Source organism: Anolis carolinensis, chromosome 3 (genome assembly GCF_035594765.1).
Source record: "Anolis carolinensis isolate JA03-04 chromosome 3, rAnoCar3.1.pri, whole genome shotgun sequence".
Taxonomy (NCBI): domain Eukaryota; kingdom Metazoa; phylum Chordata; class Lepidosauria; order Squamata; family Dactyloidae; genus Anolis; species Anolis carolinensis.
The window spans coordinates 158,613,613-158,623,176 of NC_085843.1; the positions used below are offsets into that span (position 1 = coordinate 158,613,613).

A 9,564-nucleotide genomic window follows, 5' to 3' on the forward strand; every position below is an offset into this window, starting at 1 on the left:
ATATTTGGTTCTTTATATCCATGGATTATACATCCGCAGAGTTCTGGCTACCACATTTTGGGAAGTATGCCAACAAAGTAGAGAATGTACGCGAAAGAATGACTAGGTTGGTGAGGTAGTAAGAAATGAAATGGATAGGTATGACAGGTGGGTACACTTAAGAAAAGATAAAAGGAGAAATATAGAATAAGGGTATTCAAATTGCTGATGGGCTATTATGAAAAGGCTAGCATAGATTTGTTCTCTGTTGCTTCAGGCGGCAGGACTAAACCAATGTCTGTGAATTTCAGGAAAGCTGATTCTGGCTGAACATTAGAAGAAACACCCAAAGGGCTGTTGGGCAGCAGACACATCAGAAGGTGATAGGTTCTGATTCACCAAAAGGAATTAAGCAGAAATTCAGCAGATGATATCTTAGGCATGAGATAATTTGCACCACACATTTCAGATCTTGCACTTAAAAGCAGGGACATGATGACCTCCAAGGTATACCCCAGGTTTACGATCCCTTCATCAATGAAGTATGGTTTCATATAAAGTTATATTTTCAGTATAGTAATTTCACATTTTAATATGATTAGAAACAGATCTGGATGCAGTGTGTGTTACCTAAAATCTAGCTATCAGTGATTTTGGAGCTAAATGTGATGAATTTAAGACTCCCACTCTATGTCTAACTTTTGTTGTGTGTATTTTAATATGGATTTTATGGAAATACGTTTTAATATGTGATTCTATGGAGTGTTTTCAAATGATTATGTGTTTTGATTATGTTTTAGCACAAAAATTAGCACAAAAAAAAACAGGAGCCGTGATGGCACAATGGGTTAAACCCTTATGCAGTCTGGACTGCTGACCTGAAAGTTGGGTTGCTCACCTGAAGGTTTCCGGCTTGAATCCGCAAGATGGAGTGAGGTCCCGTCTGTCAGCTCTAGCTTGCAAGAATATGAGAGAAGCCTCCCAGCAGGATGGTAACACATTTGGGCGTCTCCTGGGCAACATCTCTGTAGACAGCCAATTCTCTCACACCAGAAACAACTTGCAGAATGTTCAATCTCAAGTTGCTTCTGACACGATAAAAAAAGCAATGTTGTAACCCACCTCAAGCCGTGAAGTGAGGAGGTAAGAAATAAAATTATTATTACTACTATTATTATTATTACTATTATTATTAAATTTCAACTTTGCCAGGGCACAAAACACTGGCAATTAAGATAAGTTGTGAGACCGGTTCTCCAGCAGCTATGCAGAGATTTCTGATGTTCCTTTTATTTGTTATAACAGATGCCACTTTTCTTTGCCGACATGCCTGTGTGGATGTAATGGGCAAATTATGAAACACTTTATTAAAAAAACTAGTTTGACCTGGCAGTATCTTCAAAGAGATAATGCCTTTGAGGTAGGAAGAGAAATAGAGGATTGAACAACAACAACAAGTTTATTTTGGTCAGTGACCAGCATCAAAACAAACAGACAGCAAGGTAAATGAAACGCAAGTCGAGGTATCAAAATACAACTTTCAAAAATCAGAGCCAGGAAACAATGCCAAGTGCAACAGTCAAAAAATAGCACACAGCATTTGCACAATTGAATAGCAGTGAGAAAAGGTTTTAAGACTGTGACAACATCCTGTGCCGACAAGCTATTGTCAGAGTACAAAAACTAGCAACTTTGGCTGTGGTTCCAGGAGATTGGTCAGTCAAAAGTTAATCAATATAAAATCTTTCAGATACCCCTGGTATACTTTGCAAAACCGGGTTAATTAAGTGTTACTGAAGATCTTGATAGAAAGACTGCAACAGGCTTATTATTATTAGCAGAGCCGGCCCTAGGTATTTTTCAAGTGTAGGCGAACAGAATTTTGGCGCCCCCCAAACCAATCACTGAAAAATAAAAGCGTTGGATAAGCGAAAATGTTGGATAATAAGGAAGTATAAAGGAAAAGCCTATAAAACATCAAATTACATTATGATTTTAAAAATTAAGCACCAAAACATCATGTTTTACAACAAATCAATAGAAAAAGCAGTTCAATACATGGAAATGTTATGTAGGAATTACTATATTTGCAAATTTAGCACTAAACATTGAACAGGGATATAGGGCAGTGTGGACTTAGATAACCCAGATAGCCCTCAGTATTAAAAAAAAACCCTCTAAAATCAGGACAATAAATAAAGAACAACACTCTGAAAACAGAAGAAATCCAGACAATAAACAATCAGGGACAGCTAACTCCTCCCAAAAAAAGATTCTCCCAGGCAAGAAGAAGCCAGGCCTTGAAGCCACAGGGCCATTAAATGCTAATCAAGGTGATTAATTACAACATTCACACCTGCTTCAAAGAAAAGTTCTTTCTCCCACCCTGGACCTTCTGCAGATATATAAACCCCACATACCTAGCTTCCAAGTTCCTACAGACCTCACAATCTCTGAAGGCCCCAAAGGTGGGCTTGCGTGGTGCGAAGGTGGGTCTGCGCTGGCCGGAAGGCCCGAAAGAGAAGGAGGTGGAGAGTGGTGCCCTCCTCCCAGGACGATGGTGCCCCCGGGACGATGGCGCCACAGGCAAATGCCTATTTCGCCTTATGGTTGGACCGCCTCTGATTATTAGTATTATTACTACTGTATGACACAGCAAACAAGCTAGATATGCTGGATTTCGTATCACGAAATCACAAGTCGAACACTTCCCAAGTGTCCGTGTGATGTATTTTCGGATGATGCCCGCAGACCCCAGTAGGGTGGCCTTTTGCAGTTGACAAATTGTGATTTTGTCAATGTCTATTGTTTCCAAATGCCGGCTGAGATCTTTTGCCACGGCACCCAGTGTGCCCATCACTACCGGGACCACCTGCACTGGTTTCTGCCAGAGTCTTTGAAGTTTAATCTTGAGGTCCTGATAGCGGCTGAGTTTTTCCTGTTGTTTTTCGTCAGTGTCACCTGGGATGGCAACATCAATGATCCAAACCTTTTTCTCTTCCACAAGTGTGATGTCTGGTGTGTTGTGTTCCAGAACTTTGTCAGTCTGGATTCGGAAGTCTCACAGTATCTTTGCATGCTCATTTTCCAATACTTTTGCAGGTTTGTGATCCCACCAGTTCTTTACTGCAGGAAGGTGGTACTTGAGGCATAAGTTCCAATGAATCATTTGGGCCACATAGTTGTGCCTCTGTTTGTAGTCTGTCTGTGCAATTATTATTATTATTATTATTATTATGCATTTTTCTATTATTTTTGTATTATTTCTGTTATGACTGGTTATAACTTTATCTACAGGGAGGGAAAAATCATTCTAGCTGGTAGGAGCAAAAGCAACAAAAAGGTATCTCTCTAGTCCTAATATTCAAACTGAGCAGCATAGAGAAGGATAGCAGATAGCAAAATAGAGGTATTCATGTCACTGCAAAGGCATAGGTTAGCATGGTTGAGCCTGCACATTTTGGGAGAGGCTGTGTTGGGTTTCTGAGGCGAAAAACCCTAATTACTGTAACCTGCTAACTCTCCCACTCGCAGCAGGAGATTTGATTTTAAGGCTCTAACTTCCTCTTTCCTGTTTTGAAATTTGATCTGTCTACCTTGTCTTTATTTGATCAGCGTCGACTTCCATGAAATTTCCTGAATGTTTCTGACAGATAAGGTAAGGAGCTGTGCTGGTTTGATCAAAGTAAAGCACTTCTCAAGAGAAAATTAAAATATTACCTTATAAAAGCTACCAGATCAAAGCTAAACTCTTTGCAAAACCTCAGGCCATTCAAGGGTTAGCAAAATAGACATGTTTTCCTTCAAAATGTGGCTTTTAAAATATGATGTATTTTACTAGGATGTATTTTAATAATTAATCATAATCTCATTTTAATATTTTATTATTTATCTCAAACTTCTTTGGTGGAAAGATGGGGTATACATTTAATACTGTCTAGATGATAGATAGATAGATAGACAGACAGACAGACAGACAGACAGACAGACAGACAGACAGATGATAGGGTTTTGGAAGCAAACCCTATTATTATATCTATTGTTTAGAGCTTTAGTATTATATCTATTGTTTAGAGCTTTAGTTTGTTATGTAGTTTTAAAAATGCATTAATAGCAAATGATTTCATAGGATCCCTTTTCTCAGTACAGTATGTTTAAACTCAGCAGTTGAGCGAATGCAAATATTAAAACCTGTCCAGTGTTTCAGTTTACTTTCATAATCATTGTATAACAAACATCAAAATGAAGATCAAGGGGAAGAGAGTCCGTGGAAGTAGATCTGTCTACCTTAGTCCAGACAAGGTGAAGGAACTTCTGGGCAATAGATGTTAATGTGGGATTTGTGTATTGGTGGTGTTTAAATGAAATTTGTGTCTGGCATGTGTTGCATACAGGTTGCATCATCCAGAGTATGCTATAGTCTATAAAGAGTTAATGACTGAGAAGCTGTGTTGACCTTGATGTGTGGCTGGAACCACACATCAAGGTCACATGGAAGGTTTGGGGAGTATCCAGACTCAAGTGTGTTTGTACATACTGATTGTATCAGTTGAGATCTTGCTCTGTTCTGAGTTGGTGTCTGCCTAGAGTGAAAGCCAAGCCTGTGTTCGTCTGCAAATTCTGTTTGTCTTGCAAAGTAAAGCTTTTGTATATATTTTTTTAACATCATTTCTGACGTCTCTTCGTTCTGCGCTCCATTGACAACATACAACTGCTGCTACGTTGCGAATTACTCTGACAATAGAAATGTTTGTCTAGGATCTGACAGAACAGCCTCTTTGGGGTGTTGCGGCACTTCCCTCTGAAGAGTTATGTTCACAGCTTGAGGATGCTTCTAGGCTCATTGCTCTTCATTGAGAATCAGATATCTTCTATGGCCAAGAGAGTCTCTGTCCAGCTTGGACCGGTGTACCAGCTGTGCCCCTTTCTAAAGAATGCCAGTTTGACCACAGTGACCTCTAATACTTTTCTGCAACATTAAGAGGCTTCTCCTGATGTGTGACTCAGACATTTTAGCAAGTGCAAGATATGGTGATCATGTATGGCGCGAACAGGGGTTGACTCATACTTTGTTCACTAATTTACACTTCTTATTTATCAGTTTTATTGGCTATTCTTTTGTATCTGGATATAATTAAAGGCTATAAAGCTCTAATCACTTTTGGGACCAGGATGTTTGAAATACCATATTATCCTATATGTATCTGTCTGTAATTTGAGCTCTTTCTGTACAGGATAGCCTACGGTGTAACCAAGGAAGGATAAGACGCTTCCTCTACTTGGACCACAGGGCACAAAGAACTGTCCTTATGACCTTTTAAAAAATGTTTTGGCTCTACGCTCTACTTTTCAATTTTTCTTCTGCTCGTCATCCTGATGTTTGTGATATTAAATATCATGTAAAAATGAAATTGAGTATCATTTTAATTGGTTTTTTTAATAAAAAGTTTTGTAATTGTTTTAATTTTAGGGAACCTTGTGGTCTCTATTTGAATGAAAAAATAAGTCATATATTTAGAAATAAAATACACAACTAAATACAGATCAAAAGACAACCTATTAAAATGGCACTACCTAGAAGAATCCTCCACCTTGTGTGACTGTGAAGCAGAACAAACAACTCAGTATCTGTATGCTTGCCCACAATGCCCTGCCTTATGTACAGAGAAAGAATTGTTGACAGCTACAGACAATGCTGTTGTTTTTGCCTATTTTTGGTCAAAAATTATTTAGCTGCTTGTGTTACCTCTATTTTTATCAGTTTTCTACTTATTTATGCAATGCTTTTGACACAAAATAAATAACTCAAATATTCTCTTTAGGAATCTCTAGGGACATCATCACATCGTGGCGAATCCAATGGGGTCCAATGGGGGCAGGGGAAACCCATTGCTCCACACCCCAGATCTCCCGGTTTGCCTCTCACCCCATTTCACGGGGGAGGGGAGCATCCACCATCCGGCTTCCCCCGCTTTGTCTATGTAACACTGAAAACCTCCCATGTTGCCACCTTCTTCACTTCACGGAGTCCCACAGGAAATAGATCTATGTCTTGGCATGGGAGCCAGTGGGCTCCAGGCCACAAATGAAGACGGAGCATCATACGATGGTCAATTTTCACCATCTGATGAGGTAGTAAGAGTCATGCTGGAGGACCTAGAGATTCCTAGAGATAACACCTCTTTAGGAATCTTTAGGTACTCCGGTATGATTCTGTGGCCAACATCTGCTGGAAATTAACCACAGAACCATACTGGAGGACCTAGAGATTCCTAGAGAGTTGTTAATGCAGGTAAAAATTAGAGTTTTTCATCCTCAGTTCTTCCACTTTCATGGGGTTCTGCACTTTTAACCACAGTTAATATGGAGGGTTATGTCTTTGCATATCTGTCTTTCAGTATTGGTTACCTTGCATGTTTATACTTTTGTTTTGTGTTTTCACAAGCAAGACATGTGTTTCCCCAACCACAAGTCCCATGAATTTGTTTTCAGAGCAGAAATGTCCCTTGAAATTAAGAAATCCCCCCCTCCTCATACTAGGCAGTTGTCAGGCTCTTTTACTTCTTTTCTTGACTTCATGTAAAGTTTGCCATGTAGTATTTAGCTTAAACAAGCCAATAATTGCTGAATAAAGTTTGCAAATGGAAACAGGTTTCATCTTTTCTTTTTGGCTTTAGCCTGGCTGATAAAATCAGATACTTGTCAACCCTTCAGCTTTTTTAAGTAAGGAGAGGGGATGGAAGGGAGGGAGACTAAATTTAGTCCTCTTTGCCTCTCGCTGGGTTTACTGACCCTGAACCAAGTGACTGTAGACTGCGCTAACAAGAGACTCATTGTCCCTTTCATTAACCAAACGCAGTGAGCCAGGTAAATCTTTAAGCAAGATGAATGGGCAGTATTTTAAAGAAGTAAAATAATTCACTAGAATTTGGGATGCGTTTCTCTTTAATTAGATGAGCACTAAGTCAGAGGCCTTGTCAAACACCCAGCATTAGTCTCATGATATCAGGTGGGGGGAATGAAAGTGAAGGATCATCGATAGGCAGGTGAAACTGGCCAAAGAAGGAATGCCTTTCTGTTGTGGTCTTTCCTCCAAATGAAAAATGTCATTACCACAATGATACTCTTAATTATACTGCCATTAGGATAATGCTGCAGTGTGTGTAACTCTGGCTTTTTAAAACAACATGATGGAACATAACACACAGGAATAAGTGGTTTTTAACCCTTTAGTGGTAGAAAAAAACCTAAGTGACTCTCCATTATAAATTTGTATGAGATGTTCTTAAATATTTTACAGAGTTTTTTCTATCACTGTTTCCTTAAGAGCATTTGGCTGAATACATATATTTTAAGAAAACAGAATACACATTTAACAAATCATTTAATTGGGTCTCTTCACCTCTTTACTATCAGTATATATGGATTACAGTGCAAAGTATATGGTGCCAAATTATATGGTTCCATTCTTCCTATGGAATAGGGCTACCTTTGAAGAGCATCGAGAAATTTCAGCTGGTCCAAACAGCTGTAGCAAGATTATTACCTGGGGTTGGTTACAGGATGCATATAGTTCCCTTGTGACAACAGTTCCACTTGCTGCCAATCTGTTTCTGGGTGCAAGGTGCTGGTTGGGACATAGAGAGTCCTGTACGGCTTAGATCTAGGATATCTGAAGGACTGTATCTCCCTTGTTCTTGAGAACTTCACAGGTGGCCCTGTCCCACCACCTTCACAGGTATCTCTAGGGAGAACGTAAGAGACAACCTTCTTATTGTCTACTCCAAGCTCTGGAACACTCTTAAATAGAAAGGATAGACTAGCACCCTGTTTACTGTTTTCCACAGAAAGGTGAAGACTATGTCTTTGAATTAAACTAATACTATATACCATATGTCATTTGTTTAGTTTCAGTTTTTTGGAATAAAGAAGAGAACATGAACATTTACCTTGAGTAAAACCTGAGAGGTGAAAAGGTAGGGCTACTCCCCCTCCCCATCCTGGAGCTCTTTTGCAATACAGGTTAATTAACTGGATTTAGATATTTGCAAGATGATATATTTAATGGGATTACGGCTCATATAATGTTCTCTGTGACTGATTTGGAATCTAAGCTCAAGGAACAGAATACTGGATTTCCAGCTCTTTGAGAGTTAATGTTGTGTTGAAGAAAAGTACAATTTGAACCTCATTGTTCATGAATAGCTAGGTTATTCAAGTGAAATAGAGCTGAGCTTGTACAAGGGCGATGCCAGGCAGATGCATGAACACAAGGGTACAGAGTCTGACATTCCTGCGGCTGCTCAAAGTACAGATATACCCACACCTGAACTCCTGGCAAGTTCAAGGCAGTTGTGTATCTCATAAAAATATAATAGGCCATTATTTAAAGTCTGTCTCACATGAGGAATCAGTTCAGGGCTATGGTCTACAGGTTAACAGATAAATATTCATTTGCTTAACATGTTTATATGATGAATCTGAACCTCAGTATAATTAAACCAGCTTAATTCATGGAGGCATTTTAATGTTTCCACACTAAAATTTGTATCCATTTGTAGACCTCAGAGAATCTGTGAATAGGGTTTTCAGTATGCTGTATTCCTTGGTAATCGTCCACCCAAGCCTTATCCTACTTAGTTTCCAAGATCAGATGGGATCTGATTTTTTTTCATGTCAGGAGCGACTTAAGAAACTGCAAGTTGCTTCTAGTGTGAGAGAATTGGCCATCTGCAATGACATTGTCCTGGGGACGCCTGGATGTTTGATGTTTCACCATCCTGTGGGAGGCTACTCTCATGTCCCCGCATGGGGAAATGGGGCTGACAGAGGGAGCTCATCCACTCTCCCAGGATTCGAACCATCAATCTGTTAGTCAGCAGTCCTGCTAACACAAGGTTTAATGCATTGCACCCTTCGGGGCTCCATGAGATCTGATGCCTTCATGATATTTAGACTTGGAATAAAGTGATTCCATGCTGGTTCTTATATAAAATATGAGAGCCAGCATGGTGCAGTTGGGATTGTTGAAGACCAAGATTCAAATCCATTCTGAGCCATGGAAACTCACTGGGTGACCTTGGCCAAGTCACACATTTCTTTTACTGCCTCATCACACCAGAGCATGGATACACTTTAAATTCAGTTTCGGGGGTTTGTAGTTTGGTGAGGCCCAGAACCTATCTGGCAGAGCTGTTTAAAGGCCCCTCCCTAAAGTGGATTTAAAGTGGATCCAAACTCCAGTGTGATGAGGTCTCGATGGCAGTGGCAAATCCTCTCTGAACAAAACTTGCTGAGAAAACCATGTTGCAGTTTTGGCCTAGGGTCACCATAATGTAGAAATGACTTAAGGCACACAACACCAATATAAAATAAAGAAAAACTGAATAATCTAGCTCAGTATGATTCAACCCGTGGGCCGCAGGTCGCATGTGGCCCACCAATTCATTTTTGGAAAAATATTTTAATTTAACATTTGGAAAAAAAATCATTTACCCTTCTTACTGCTCTAAGTTTTTAAGAATTCATTTTCTTTCTGGAATGTCTCTGGCCCTCACATTCCTATAGTAAAGTTTGATAGGGTAA

The 9,564-nt window shown here is 39.5% G+C and overlaps 1 long non-coding RNA gene across 2 annotated transcripts in view; it reads left to right on the plus strand.

The window, feature by feature from the left end:
• Nucleotides 1-6,627, plus strand: part of LOC134297627 (uncharacterized) — a 28,435-nt gene extending 21,808 nt beyond the window's left edge. The window contains exons 2-3 of one of the 2 annotated variants that reach the window (XR_010004437.1): nucleotides 780-1,122; nucleotides 3,595-6,627. This is a non-coding gene — a long non-coding RNA (uncharacterized LOC134297627). Of the gene's footprint in view, nucleotides 1-779 lie in introns of both variants that reach the window. The other variant, XR_010004436.1, reaches the window with a different exon arrangement.
• The last annotated feature ends 2,937 nt before the right edge of the window (nucleotides 6,628-9,564 follow it).